The 14,115-nt window shown below is 38.7% G+C and overlaps 1 pseudogene; it reads left to right on the forward strand.

Moving 5' to 3' along the window:
- The first annotated feature begins 11,668 nt into the window (after positions 1-11,668).
- Positions 11,669-12,563, forward strand: Cwc15-ps2 (CWC15 spliceosome-associated protein, pseudogene 2; annotated as a pseudogene).
- Positions 12,564-14,115: the final 1,552 nt, after the last annotated feature.

A 14,115-nucleotide genomic window follows, 5' to 3' on the forward strand; every position in this document is an offset into this window, starting at 1 on the left:
ACATCCTAGTATGGCAACAGAATCAATAGATATGACTGAGATCTCACCTTGACCTCTTCCATCCCATCAGTTACCTAGCGGTGTTTCACAGGACTCACAAATGGTCTTTGTTCCTCTTATTTCTGAGCTCTTTCACACCCTTCATTGACCTGCTTTAAGGCTAACTCTTAACTCCTCTGGGAAAATAAGTGCTTTCATTGCTGTCTTTAAACAACATTTCCTAGTTTAAAAAAAAAACGTGAATACCTCAGGATATAATGCAGGACCAGAATTTTGATTAAATACAGAAATAGACATAGAGCTCTTTCCATCATCATCATATGATGTTCTATATAAACAGTAGGAGAAAACTTTTCTCTCTGTCTCACTCAAGCCTGAACAGAGGCATGTTCATGATTCTTATTCTGCAACCATATGAACTTCATATAAATGATGACTGGGTGATATATTTCATCTTGTCCAAGAATACTTAGATCTTTTTAGAATCATCTATACAAAGCCTTAATGCTTTACAATTTTAGGGTCAGATTTTATAACTTTTCTCTGCTCATTACATCTCTTCATAGGACGTATAAAATCTTGTATACTTAAGAGATTTGCAGTGGGTACATGTGAAAACAAGGACTCTTCAAACAGGAGCTGAAAAAATGAAAAGCTGAAATATGTTTGAATGCATGGAAAATGTAACAACAGAGTTATTTTCAGGGAAAACTTGTCCTGCTGGTAAAAAAAAAACTCTTTAGTGCTTTAGGACAGGTTTTGTTTTTAGAAATTATAGTCTAAAAAGTTCAAGGCAATCTTCTATGTCAGCACAGCCTATGAAAATGAAGGAGATACTCTTCCTAAGGGTTTAGAAATATGAACAGTTATTAAAACTCTTGTTTGAGATTAAAGAAGATGGACTTAAGCATAGATGATAGACAAGAATTAGGTTTAAGATTTTTACCTCCTGCAAATATTTGTTGAATCTGAAAGAGTTAGCATAAGACTATGAAGCAGTATTAAGTACCATATAGTAATATGATGAAAATTGGGGTTTTAGATTCATGGGGGTGCATATGGCACTGGAAACTTTAATGTTGGCTGGAAAGTGTTCATGCCTTCACAGATGTAGGAGTATAGCGTTGAGCATTCTCAAGCTCTAAAATCAAATTAGGGAGGTCATAGAGATCTCAAGACACTAAAGATACATGTGCACATTATGTGTTTGATGTTTAAAATTTTTTTATAAAATAAATGTTCATAGCAACATTATTTTTAGTGGTAAATTTAAAGGATAAGTCAATATCTCTAATAGTCATTGAGACTAATGAATTATGGTATAATTTTTTAAATACTATATTTTAGTGAGACTTAGAAAACAATAGAAGTACAAATAAGCTAAGAGAAAGTAGGCATGTACAACAAGGTAAACACTATATAGCTTCATCTCTGTAAGCTTTAGACAAAGAAGACAGTGCCCTTTTGAATATTTGGAATGAGTGATGATGCATACATCTAGGAATGTAGTTTATATTCTGGTTCTTATCTCTTTGAATATTGTATAAGTATGATAGATTTGGAAATATGCATGAATATTTCCTTTCTGTAGAAATTTTAATTAAACTTGTACAATAAAACTTAATCTATTATTCCAATTATAACTTTTAACTGAAAAGTGTATGTTACTCAAGTTTTCATAACCTTGACAAAATTACTTGGAAAAAAACTTAAAAGCTTGAAAGATGATTTTTGGCTCCTAGTTTCAGAAATTAGAGCCCACTGTCAACTGGAGTCATTATTGTTGGCTATGGTGAGTCAGAGTAACATGACAGAGGGGATGGAGAAGGAAAGTTGCTTACTTGACAACAGCCAGAAATCAAGGAAAGCAAGAAGGAAGGTTGAGGACAACGCTCTTCCGTGACATTATGGCCCAGTGACCCACTTTCCTCAGTGGGGATGTTGAAACTCTTATGATCTAAAGTAAAGGATTGTCTTAACTTCTTCGCTGACTACCATAATAAAATAACTTGACAACTATAATTGAAGGGATTAGAAATTAGTTCTGACTCAGTGTTCTAGGTCACAGTCAATCACTGTGGGGGAAGTCACAGCGGCAGGAGCTTGAGACAACTGTCAACGTTATATCCATTTTCAAGAAATAAAGAGCCATGTATGTGCACATGCCGGTACTCAGCCAGTTTTCTTCTCTTTAGTCTTTCTGGATCCCTAGACCCAAAAGTGGTGCTACTCACAGTAAGTGGGTCCTCCCACAGCAATGAATATAATCAGGATTATCCTCCAGCAGACATGTCCGTAGGCCAACTTCTTCTGGGCAATAATTCATTTTTACCCTTCTCAGATGATTCTAGATCGTGTCAAGCCAACAATCAAAAAATTAACCATTTCAAAAACCAAGTGTTCACCACATGAGTTAAACTATATATTGAAACAAGAACAACATCCAGATTTTCACTGAAAATTACAATATAGTGAGAACAGTTAAAGACCAGATAAATAGGTGAAAGAATATATATACCTTGTTCATAGCTTGGAAACTTGATCTTGTGAAGATGATTCCAACTTGATTATTAAATAAACAGATACCTAATAAACCATTAATACTTACTGAGTGTGAGTGGGAGATATTTTGGGAGGAAATTAGTATGCAAGTTTGAGTGGAGAAACTCAGAGATGGCTCATCTCGATGTGGATAAGATACCACTCAACTGAATAGAAAGATAAATAAAATTCAAAATAGCAGAAATATTGTAAAGGCAACTGCTTTAACTATGTTTTGTGTCCTTTTTGTCTGTGAACGTAAGAACTCTGTGCACCTTGGGCTTTGGACTTCACATATGCCTATAGCCAATGTTCCCAGACCTATGGCTTCAGAAAGAATCATGACATTGGCTTCTCTGATTTGTGGTGTACTGGTTTATTTACAATGGTATTAAAATTAAATGTACTCCCAGGCACAGTCCCAACAATTTTTTTTTCATGAAAGAGAAGTATATAACTGATTTGTTATAAAATTTCAAAAGAAAAAGGAATTAACTATCAACCTAACAAAAAGACCGAATTTAAAGTCTGGCCATATCAAATGCTGACGGAAGTAGAACAACTTTGGTGAATTAGAAATTAAAGAGATTTGCTCCACTTCTTGTTCAGCTTCTTTCAGGAGGCACAAGGGACACTCCCCTCAAGTATGTTTGCTACTGCAGCCGATGGCTAAGCTATGATTTCTGCAGAGATTTCAATCAGACATCTCGTTAGAAGGATGAGTTCTTTCTACACAGCAAATATCCAATTGCTGTAATTTCATAAATGTGATTTCATCTAAATTCTGAGAAAATGGGATTTTAAGACTGTATCTGATTTCTCTTGGTTTGCTGATGGCAGGCCTCCTACGGCTCTCATTAAACTGCAGGCCAATACCAAGTGCACAGGGTTAAGATTACTGCACAGGGGCCCAAGTTAGTGCTTATGGAGATAGAGGAAAGATGAAAACCCACAATGCAGACTCTTTGAAGTGCTCATATGTTCTATGTACAGGAATGTTGTATTTGACTTGTACCAACAATCTCACTGCTCGATGGCACCCAGCAAGGAGAATATTAAAAGGGAAGTCTCCTTTTCCTCGAAACGATGGATGTGAGTAAAAGAAAAATCTATGATTCAGTGATAGATTACCTAAAATTTCAATGAAAGGCATAAATGAATTTCTGTTTGGACTTACTCTCCAGAGAGTAATTTAGTATTGTTATAACTATCCGTCAAGTCAATAAACACTTATTAACTAATTTAGTAGTTTAAAAATAACAGAGATGGCTGTCGTTTTCTTCTAAGAAAGTCACATGACAGCACATGAATTATTATTCTACATGCTTGAGGCCATGTCATAGTAAACAAATAAAATATCCAAAGTATTCAGAAAGGGCCATTAACATTATGACTATCATAAAGGGAAATGCAAATTTTCCACCAGAAAATGGCTAAATATTGCAGGAAAAAAAAGTAAGTGCATTCACCAAATTAAAGACCATGAGCCTGGACCAAGTGGAGGTTCCCTTGCTTGCATTTAGCTTGACCTGAAAATGTAGGAGTTGAGAAGATTAAGTTAAATGTGGAATCATGTTCAGATAGGAGCAAGGCAGGAAGTAGTCCTTCAAGCAGGCAGGACAGAGGAGCAGAACACTGAGGACGCGCATCCTTAAAGTCCTGGTCTCAGGTGGCTCATTGGAGCAAACACTAAATAATTTATATGCACATAACCCTGAATCACACAGAGGATTGTTGACACCCATGGAAATGAGATTGGCTCTCCCATTATGGTGTTAGAAAGATTCCTCTGTTTCAGAAATGAGTCATAGTGATTAAGGAACAATTACAGAATCTCTCAGGAACAAGTTTCCACAGTGATCAAAGCAGCTTTTCCTTTTTCTAAAGCAGCTGTGGTACCGTTTCTAGTAGTAGCATCCCAGATCACATATTGGTATTATGAGGGGAACCAAAGACAACACCTCTTCCATGAGATGTTAATGGTAGTGTCCTATGGATGCAGTTCTGATTTTTCAAGCTATCCCAAGAAATGTGGTCACCTAGACCTATTACTGTGGTTCTTTCTGAGTTTGGGCAGGCATTGACCATCCTTCTATGTGCTCTGTGTCGCTTAAGGTAAACTCAAGTAGGCGTGTATTGGGATGCTGGGGATAATTAAGGCCAATGTCAATCCAACTCTTGACCTTTATATGTGTGAACATGTGAGATAAATTTTGATATAGAAAACACACAGACACTCAGCTTGATAACATTGGCAATTTATGGTCTCATCTGGGACTTTAATGCTGAGAACATTACTGATCCACAGTGGATCAATCATAATTTATTTAAGTAATGGAGTATTAGCAGATCTATAGGCCACTTTCAATTTCTCACTGATGGCTTTGAATTGTTGCTTTTGTAGATTATCCATGTATGGAAATCTTGCTGCATCTTTAATTGTTTTCTTTGATTAATTTCTGTTCTAGAACTAGAGTTCCAATCCCCATTTTGATGATGTCACATTACTGAATGAGCTGTCACACCATTGCAGTTACTAAAATGAGTAAATTGCAAATACAGAGGCGAATGCCAGCAGCAAACCACTGAACTGAGAACAGGACCCCCGTTGAAGGAATCAGAGAAAGAACTGGAAGAGCTTGAAGGGGCTCGAGACCCCATATGAACAACAATGCCAAGCAACTAGAGCTTCCAGGGACTAAGCCACTACCTAAAGACTATACATGGGCTGACCCTGGACTCTGACCTCATAGGTAGCAATGAATATCCTAGTAAGAGCACCAGTGGAAGGGGAAGCCCTGGGTCCTGCTAAGACTGAACCCCCAGTGAACTAGACTGTTGGAAGGAGGGCGGCAATGGGGGGAGGATGGGGAGGGGAACACCCATAAGGAAGGGGAGGGGGGAGGGGGATGTTTGCCCGGAAACCGGGAAAGGGAATAACACTGGAAATGTATATAAGAAATACTCAAGTTAATAAAAAAATGAGTAGATTGTACCATGAGGAATACCAAATATGGAAGACTATGGAATATAGTCAACAATAGTTACTACAGGAGGGATGGTTACAGCCCACTATAAAAGTACTTAAAAATATAGTGGCTTATAAGAAAATAGAGCCCATAGAGAACACGGAGATGTCAGGGACACAAGGAGTAAGCTGTCAGAGTCTGGGATAGGCATAGAAGTTGCAAATTATAAGGTAATAGGACGAAGAAGGGGCGGCATGAAGAAGTCTTGCAAATCTCTGACTAGTCCTTCTCATGGATACTGATGGACTCCTATCTACAGAAGTGACAGAAAGAACAGAAATTAACAGTGGGAAGAAATGGAGCTGACAAGCTTCAACATCTTTCCACAGCTATGGAAAGAGATTAGAACTCAAGGTGTACCAACTCTGAAGTTCTCAGAAGGGCCACTCCAAAACATTAAAGGCACATGAAGACATCACAGCCTCTGTATAAACCCAAATAATCTGAGATAAGGACAAAGGTAATTGTCTAATATTCTCCCTCCCATCTACAATTAGAAGAAGATAACATTAACCACAGATAGCAGACCTTTCAATACTGATTATCAAATTAACAATTAAAGTTATTCCAAAGTGAAGGACCAATTGAACAAAATAGACAATTGAAACCAATCCAGAGCTAAGTCAGATGCTGATCACCGGGGACTGCAGAATAAGTATATAGTTAATATAGTTCCAGAAATCCAGACACAGTCATTGATATGGTTCCAGAAAACCCAGGAAAGAATAGGATTTTAACAGACACTTAATGAGACAGCAGTCACCCCCCAGCATCCCCCCAACATACACACAGAACGAAATAGAAAACACTCAGACAATTAGGAGCTAATTAAGAATTAATACTAGCTTAGTAACAGATTAAAAAGTTAAAGAATATGAGAATAGGTAACTTAGATGAAGGGCCAAGGGAAAGTATCTATCATAAGGCACCAGAGAAAAGACGCCGATAAAAATTCCTAAGAAGCAAACAAAAGGCAGGCGTCAGGGTCCCAGAAATGGTTCCTGAGTGAAGCAATTGCTACAGAAATACTGGAACAGAATATTCCAGATGCAATACTAATATCGAGCCACAAATTCAAGAAAATGTACACATTCTTCTTAGGGTAAATCAACTTTAAACCCTAGTGAAGGAATATAATAAACTACCAAGACATGAAATCTTACAGGGCAGCCACTGAGACAGGGGAAAAGATGTTCAAAAAGGTGTCATTATAGGGTCAAAGAGTTCATAAGATTTGAATTATGATGTGAATTCTCAATCTATTCTGTAGAGATTATGTGCCTTTTCCTATGCCCTTGGATCATGGGGACTCTAGCATTCTAAGCAGTGGGGAATCCCATGGCTCCTTAATCATTAATTTCTGGTGGCTTCTGGATGATGAATGGAGCAATTTGGCACCTTTGGAGTGTTTCAGTCCTTATAAAACTTCTCATGAACTTTGACCCCTTTTCTTAGAAAGAAAATTACTTGAGTATAGTTTATATTACAGATGATCGTTCTCACTAAGCCTGATGTATCACTGCTACTCATATGGACATGAGATTGACTGCATACTCCCACTTTTCTCTCAAGAACACGGTTGCTCTGGGAGTTTTCATCCCTCCTCTGTGCTGTTAGACCAAGCCATACTCACTTATGTTTCATGCATTACAGTTAGTTTTCTGAGTCATTTTAATTTTATTGCAGCATTTGGTTTCATAACATGCCTTCAGGTGTCCTTGAAAGAAGTGCTTTCATCTCCATGATTCAAATGACCTCCTTTGGCCTCCATGGGCACCAATTAAGGTGTCCTGTATCATCTGCTCTCTTTATCCAGCCCTCCTTGTTGAAGCCGAGATGCAAAATTTCGAACCCCGGTGGTTTAGGTCTGGCTTCTTTCCAACCCTTAATTGATGGAGACTTTGTCTTGCGCTTAGTATTCAGCATAGAGCAAAGGATTTCTCATGCAATATTTCCAAGGGATGAAAATGACCTAGCAGGTTCAAACCTCAGAGCAACATGGAATTACCTCTGGACCACCTTGGAGGCTTATGCCATGCTGACTGTACTCTGTTACCAAGTAATTACCCTAGGATACCAACTGGGCTCATTTTAAAATATAAAACTCTATTAAATATACCCCATAGCATGATATAAAAAGACTAAGCACAAAACTGTGGTCTGCATACATTAGAATTGTAAACAAAATAGTTAAAGCATATGAAGGAAACTCAGAAGGGATTCTAACGAAACGCTACCGATGGTGATTTGATGCTTAGAATAATATGCAATTATTTTTCTTTTCACCCTTTTACATGTTTTCCTGGTTGTAGTTGTGTTACCTTTATAATTCAATAGTAAATTTCTTTTACGAAATTGATGCTAAAACATCTCTCTGATGAAGATTTTTTTGACAACCTCCTTTTATAACCTCCTTCTCCTTAGAAACAGACCTGGCATTATAGCTCTGTAATGTCATAATTAAAATCATAACATGTTAATACCAAACTGAGTTTTCTGACATTATGACTTGCTTCTTTTGCAATCTGCTTCTTTTTAGCACCTGTACAATTCAAACCATTTAATTATAATTCGCATGAATGTCAGGGAGAGTAATTGCAAACAAGTTTCTGCATTTTCCTTCAGCCTCAATCCTTATAGCAAATGGAATACCAGGAACAATGCATTTACTCTAGTAAGAAGACAAAGCACTAGCCATGGCTTCACTACTTTACCGGGCATTGAATTTTCTAACTGTCCTTTGAAATCTCATCAATGGCTTAATCACTGAGAATACAATTAATTTATCAAAAGTATGTCTTCATTCAAATCTTTCATACTACAAGTAGAAGACATAGATATCAAGCAAGAATATGAATTTTTCTTACAGATGTTTTATTTCACTCAAAAATCGGTTTAGAAAGAAGGGCCCGATGTTTCTTCTATGTGTTTAGTCTATATTCTTTCATATTCTTGAATACTAAACATAGTAATTTTAATGACTATAGAACATATCAATAACAGTTTAAGTTGACATACATTTCACATTGCTGCTCATGGGAACAGAAAAATATTCAATATTTTCTAAGCTATAACATGCATTTTTTACGGCAATGAGTTACACAAACCCATCTCTTTTCCAAAGGCTTGTGATGGAGAACTGTGGGAACAGCTTCCATAGAGAAGCTGACAGCACAACAGTTACATCAGAGGTGACTCCTATCTTTTTATTTTCCATGGTGAGCTTTGAAGAATGTATGCTTGAGCTCCAGTCAAATATCTGGAAGTTTTACAGGTACTAATTTCTTACATGGGATGAGTCTGGCAATGGGCAACTGTTGGTTTGTTTTTCAAATATTATTTGGTTGCTAAGCAAAGATAATCAGGTGACATCTAGTGTATCTCCCATGCTCAGATTCTAACTTTACAGTGTGTGGAAGGGAATGTGAGCTAGCTCTGTCTGCTCTGGGCTTTTTCTTCCAGGGCTATTTCACATAGTCACTTGGAGGAGTCAAAAGGAACCTATAATTGAAAGACTTATGAATCTAGAATCAGTATTTCCCCTCCTGAATCAGTCTTGTATAAATATGCTATAGGGCTCCTCCACTGGATGCATAAGTGGCCAGGGAACAGCGCTCACAATTCGTTTGTCCTGTTCTGTATTTCTTAGGGGAGTTTTCCAGCTTCTCACTGTAACAAAAGTAACTAATCAAAATAGGTTATGAAACAAGAATCTAGCTACTTTATCTCTTGTGTCACAGATAAGCCAAGAGAAAACTACTAAAGATGAGAAATAGCATGTTCACATTTGCACAAACCTTTGTGTTCATCGGGTTTCAAATATAAGTTGAATGGTGGTCATTACGTTGATGGGTGACAGAGGTGTGCTGACAAATCCAAGGCATTCCCCCCCCCAATAAAAGTACTGTTGTTTAACAGAGTATTTCCTTCACTGACCCCACAGTAATCAAACTATGTCATAGGAGAATGGTTTTATGTAAATAATCTTCCCAATGCCCTATGAATAGGCCAAGGAACATCAAACATGATGTGTATGCCTACAAAATTTCAATCATCTTGGAGCCTGAGCTACTTCTGGAATCATGAATCCATCGTAAGCATCATCCATAGTCCTGGTGATGTTTACAGAACAGTTATTTCCAAGAGCATGAGTAATGGCCAGCTCTGAAGGGGTTAAAGTTCTAATGGTTGCTCAATGCATACATATTGGATTCTGTCTTACACAAATCATCAGGCAGATGAAGCCCTTTAACTTCTTACACTGCTCTATGCTTTGTTTTAAAACTACTACAGCACACTTCTCCCTTTATACTATAATTGTGAATTTGACTTACTCATTGATAAGTGTTAAATTCCTATAGCAGAAGACACTTCTCCATCTGTATTGTTGGCTGTCTCCATGATTCTTATGTTCACCTGTTGTCAAAGAAAGACAAATTAAATTAACACAATAAGGAAAATTGTATCATTTGGGATGTAATTTTTTAAAGGGTTTTGGAATGCAACCTAAAGTTTAAAAATTGAGCCAATGAAAAAGGTACATTGATACTTACTCAAAGGTATATGACAGATCCACTCTCAAGTGACAAAACTGGCCTAGCTGTCATCACTCCTAAAAGGCAATAAAAGAGAGGTGGGGAGAGAGAGAGAGAGAGAGAGAGAGAGAGAGAGAGAGAGAGAGAGAGAGAGAGAGAGGAAGGGAGGGAGCGAGGGAGGGAGGGAGAGAGAGGTAGAAAAACATAAATTGATAATGGATGTGTTATAAAATTAGTGAACATATGATTGTTATATATCTTTTTCTTCTTCAGAAACATGAAAATAATCACTACAAGCCAACAAAGTTGAGAATGGGGATGGTTTTAGCCTTTTGTCTAAGCTCGACCCCACAGTTACCTGGGATCAACTATAAAAGGGGCTGCTTGCCCCCTCTGCTCTCTCTCTTGTTCTTTCCTTCTGGCTCCTGCATTGTCCCCTTGCCCCTTCCCCCTGCACCCCTTCCCCCTCCCTCCACATGCTCATGGCTGGCCTCTACTTCTCTACTCTCTCTTCCCTTCTTCTTCTTCTTTGCCCCCTTCATCCTTTTCTCCCCTCATAAACCTCTCCTGTAGAACTGTGCTGGTCTGGTGTGATCTGTCCAAGGAGCTGCCGTTCTAACACAGCAGATGGAGTGGATGAATGTCATTTCTCTAACACAATCCCAGTCCCCTCTGTTAGACACTGGTCAACTCAAAAATGTCTCAGTTAACCCCTGATATATACAAGTACCTCCAGATTTGAGTGCTCCTAATACTGTGAATGTTCTTCCCCCTTATCTAAATGATCCTGAAGGGCAAGGATTTTCAGGAGGCAGCCACAATGGCAGGACATAAACAAGGCCGGCAGAGGACATGTCAGGATCAGTATTGGTATTGGTATTGGTGTTTTTAAATGAAATACTTTGATATAGACAAGTAGTCTCACTTAAAGATTCTTAAAAGGACTTAGGTGAGGTTCCAGCCAGTTCATATTACTGTCAGTGGGGAGGGTGAACTATCAGAAGTCATTGAAGGGATACATTGCCTTTAACATGAAATGAATCAGGCCAGAGTACCCCCGTTAGGGAGTGATGATGTTGACATTCTATAATGTTCCTTTCTTAGCTCCTGACAGTTATAATTATAGGAAACAGCAAGGAAGAAGTGAATATTAATTATTTGAAGACTTGGGCCATAAAGTAAGCAACATTCACAGGTGGAGCTGTCTAGAAATGTTTGACAGTGAGGGACTTCTTTAGTCAGTGGATCACTCATTGATGAACTGTTGGAAAGTGGTGGGACTATGGAAAGTGGGCCTATTTTAAGAAAGTGGGGGAGAATCCTGGCCACTTACTTTCTTTCTCTGCTGCCTGGACACCATGCTCAACTGCCATACTCTTGAACCTTGTTATTCTGATTCACCTCAGGTCTGGGGAAAACATAGCCAACAGCCACACCTTGATTTCAGAAGCATGAGTCAAAGCAAAACTTTCTTCTTTAAGCTGTCTTTTCTCAGTCTTTCTGTCACGTTAATGAAAAAAGTATTCCTTGTAAGTATGGTACCCCTTGGAGCAAAGGGTCGCAATGGTTCATGGGTGAGCTTCCAAAGGTGCTGTGTCAGATCCCCTCTGGAAATAAAAGACAAGAGCAGCTTGGCCAACTTTTGAACCTGCAAGAAGTTGAAGAAGAAAAAGAGAAGAGGATTTGAGCCATCCCTCAAAGCAGTAAAGCAGTATTCAAGCAGAGAGCTTCCATCTCAAACAAAGATACAGACCAAGTACATGGGATATCCCCCGAAGAGGTTCACAACAGTGACGTCGAAGAAAGAGAGAGAGAGAGAGAGAGAGAGAGAGAGAGAGAGAAAGAGAGAGAGGGAGGGAATGCTACATGCTACAAAAGCAAACAAGCAATCAAGCAAACAAACAGACAAACAAATGTGTCTTCCTTCCCAAGAACATACAACTTCCTCTTCAGTGTTAAGAAGCCCCATTTAGGCTTAGACAAGACTCCTGCCACCAACCTTGATGCAGTTCCTCCTCTCACAGACGAAGAAGATGAGGGTTTTGAAGAGGAAAGCGATGACGATGATACTGTGGCTCTTGTGGAATTGAAAAAAAAATAATAAGGAAAGAGCTAAAGCACAGGCCAGGAAGGAAAAGGAACAAAAAGCAGAATGGAGAATTCCCAAGGAAAACATTCTGCGTGGAAGCCCTCTCTTTAATCTCACTGACACACCCCAGTCTCAGGGCCACTTTAAGGTTAAAAGAAGTTAGGACGATGATGTCATGTCCTAACTCCTTTTTTGTTTTTTGTTTGTTTATTTCATTTTTGTTTGTTTGGATTTTTGTTTGTTTTGGGAGAATTTTTTTAAGAGCTGTGTAAAAAAGGTGTAGATGATAGGAAGAAAGACTAAAGATTTCTATCCAACACACTCTGATCAGAATTTCACAAAAAGCTCTTGGAGGAATACATCAAATAGTACAGTTTATTTGCTTGATTAAAGGCTAAAATGTTAAGGATGAAAACTCCACTAAGTTAAATTGTCTGTGTACATGCATGTGTGCTGGTGAATATGTGTGCATGCATGTATTCTGTTCTTCTTCTTTGCCCTGTATTTTCAATCAGATCATATACCTGGAAACCTCACATTGAAAATTATATGAATGACGCGTGCCCACCCTGTCTCCTGAGCTGTGGGTTTGTGGCTTCCCGTCTTGTCTTCCTTTGCTCATCCATGAAATGAGAAGATTGCATTACCTTTATTTATTTACATATTGTGTGATGGTATAGCCATACATCAGGAAGAGGAGAAAGAAGAGGGGAAGGCACAGAGGGAGGCAGGAGAGGTCAGGGAAGCATGCAAGTCTGGGTAAGACCTTGAATGTGTGACTTTCATATCTACACCTTGAATTTGAATATTTCGGGAGAGTCCTAGAATTTAATCTGGGCTTCAGAATATGGCTTTGTTTTCATATAATTTCCTGCCATTTCCCACCACGTCCTTTTCAGGTTTTGTCAAGCTGATTGTATAAGGGGCAAAACAAGTAATTCCAGGCTTTAAAGTGCTTATTCCGCTTCTAAAGTCTTTGCCTCGTGGACAGCAAAGAAATTCTGCAACTCCCGAGAGCCTGCCATGTCTGGAATCGCAGGAGAGATGGTGGTACCAAGTTTCAGCACACATACAATGGAAGGGAGGCTGGGAGCTGCAGCCTCTGATGGGTGTGTTACTGCAGCCTTCAATTCTGTCACAATAGGTGTCATGAAGATGGATAAAGTCGGTGGCATCTTCTGTTTTCATTATTGTCCAAGAGGCTGGAATCGGAAAGGATTCATTTTGTGCCTCTGTCATTTCCCATTACTGCCTTTGTCATGCGAGTGAATTACAACAGCTCTCAGATGCCAGCTATGGCTTTGCTCTCATTATAGACTTTCATTCTTGGGATGAAGACGATAATAAGAGTGGAGTGTCGTGTAAAAACAAAGCTCACTATCATGACAGTTGGAGATTGGTGATGAAAATGGAAATGGCAGGAAAAAATTAATCCCTTTTTGTGGCAAAAAAATTGCCTGCAAACAGCATCGTGCACCCAAGGTATCCTTCAGGGAGGCAATGACAAACAAAAGAAAGGCAAACAATGAGCAGTGGTTGGAGCCAATGAAGGGATACTGAGGCATCCATCTTGCTTCTGCTTCAGAAATGTATCCCTTAATCCTGAATAATGTAACACCCATTTAACTCCCAAAGTAATGTGATAGGCAATTAGGAGCATCTCTCTGCTCCCTTCAGTGATGTGACTATATCCATTACATCCTGGCAGAAAGGCTCCTCCAGATTTATGGAAGCCATTACACTTTCTATGTGGGCTGCACCCCATGTACACCCAAAGGCACACACATACACATGTGCAAGCACACACACTAGCATATATGCATCTTATCTGTTCAAACAAACAGGATGCCAGAAACTTATTCTATGAGAGTGACATTCAAGGGAAGGACTTCCACATTCTCTTTGACACATTCCTATCGAT

Source organism: Rattus norvegicus, chromosome 7 (assembly GCF_036323735.1).
Source record: "Rattus norvegicus strain BN/NHsdMcwi chromosome 7, GRCr8, whole genome shotgun sequence".
In the NCBI taxonomy this organism is placed as follows: domain Eukaryota; kingdom Metazoa; phylum Chordata; class Mammalia; order Rodentia; family Muridae; genus Rattus; species Rattus norvegicus.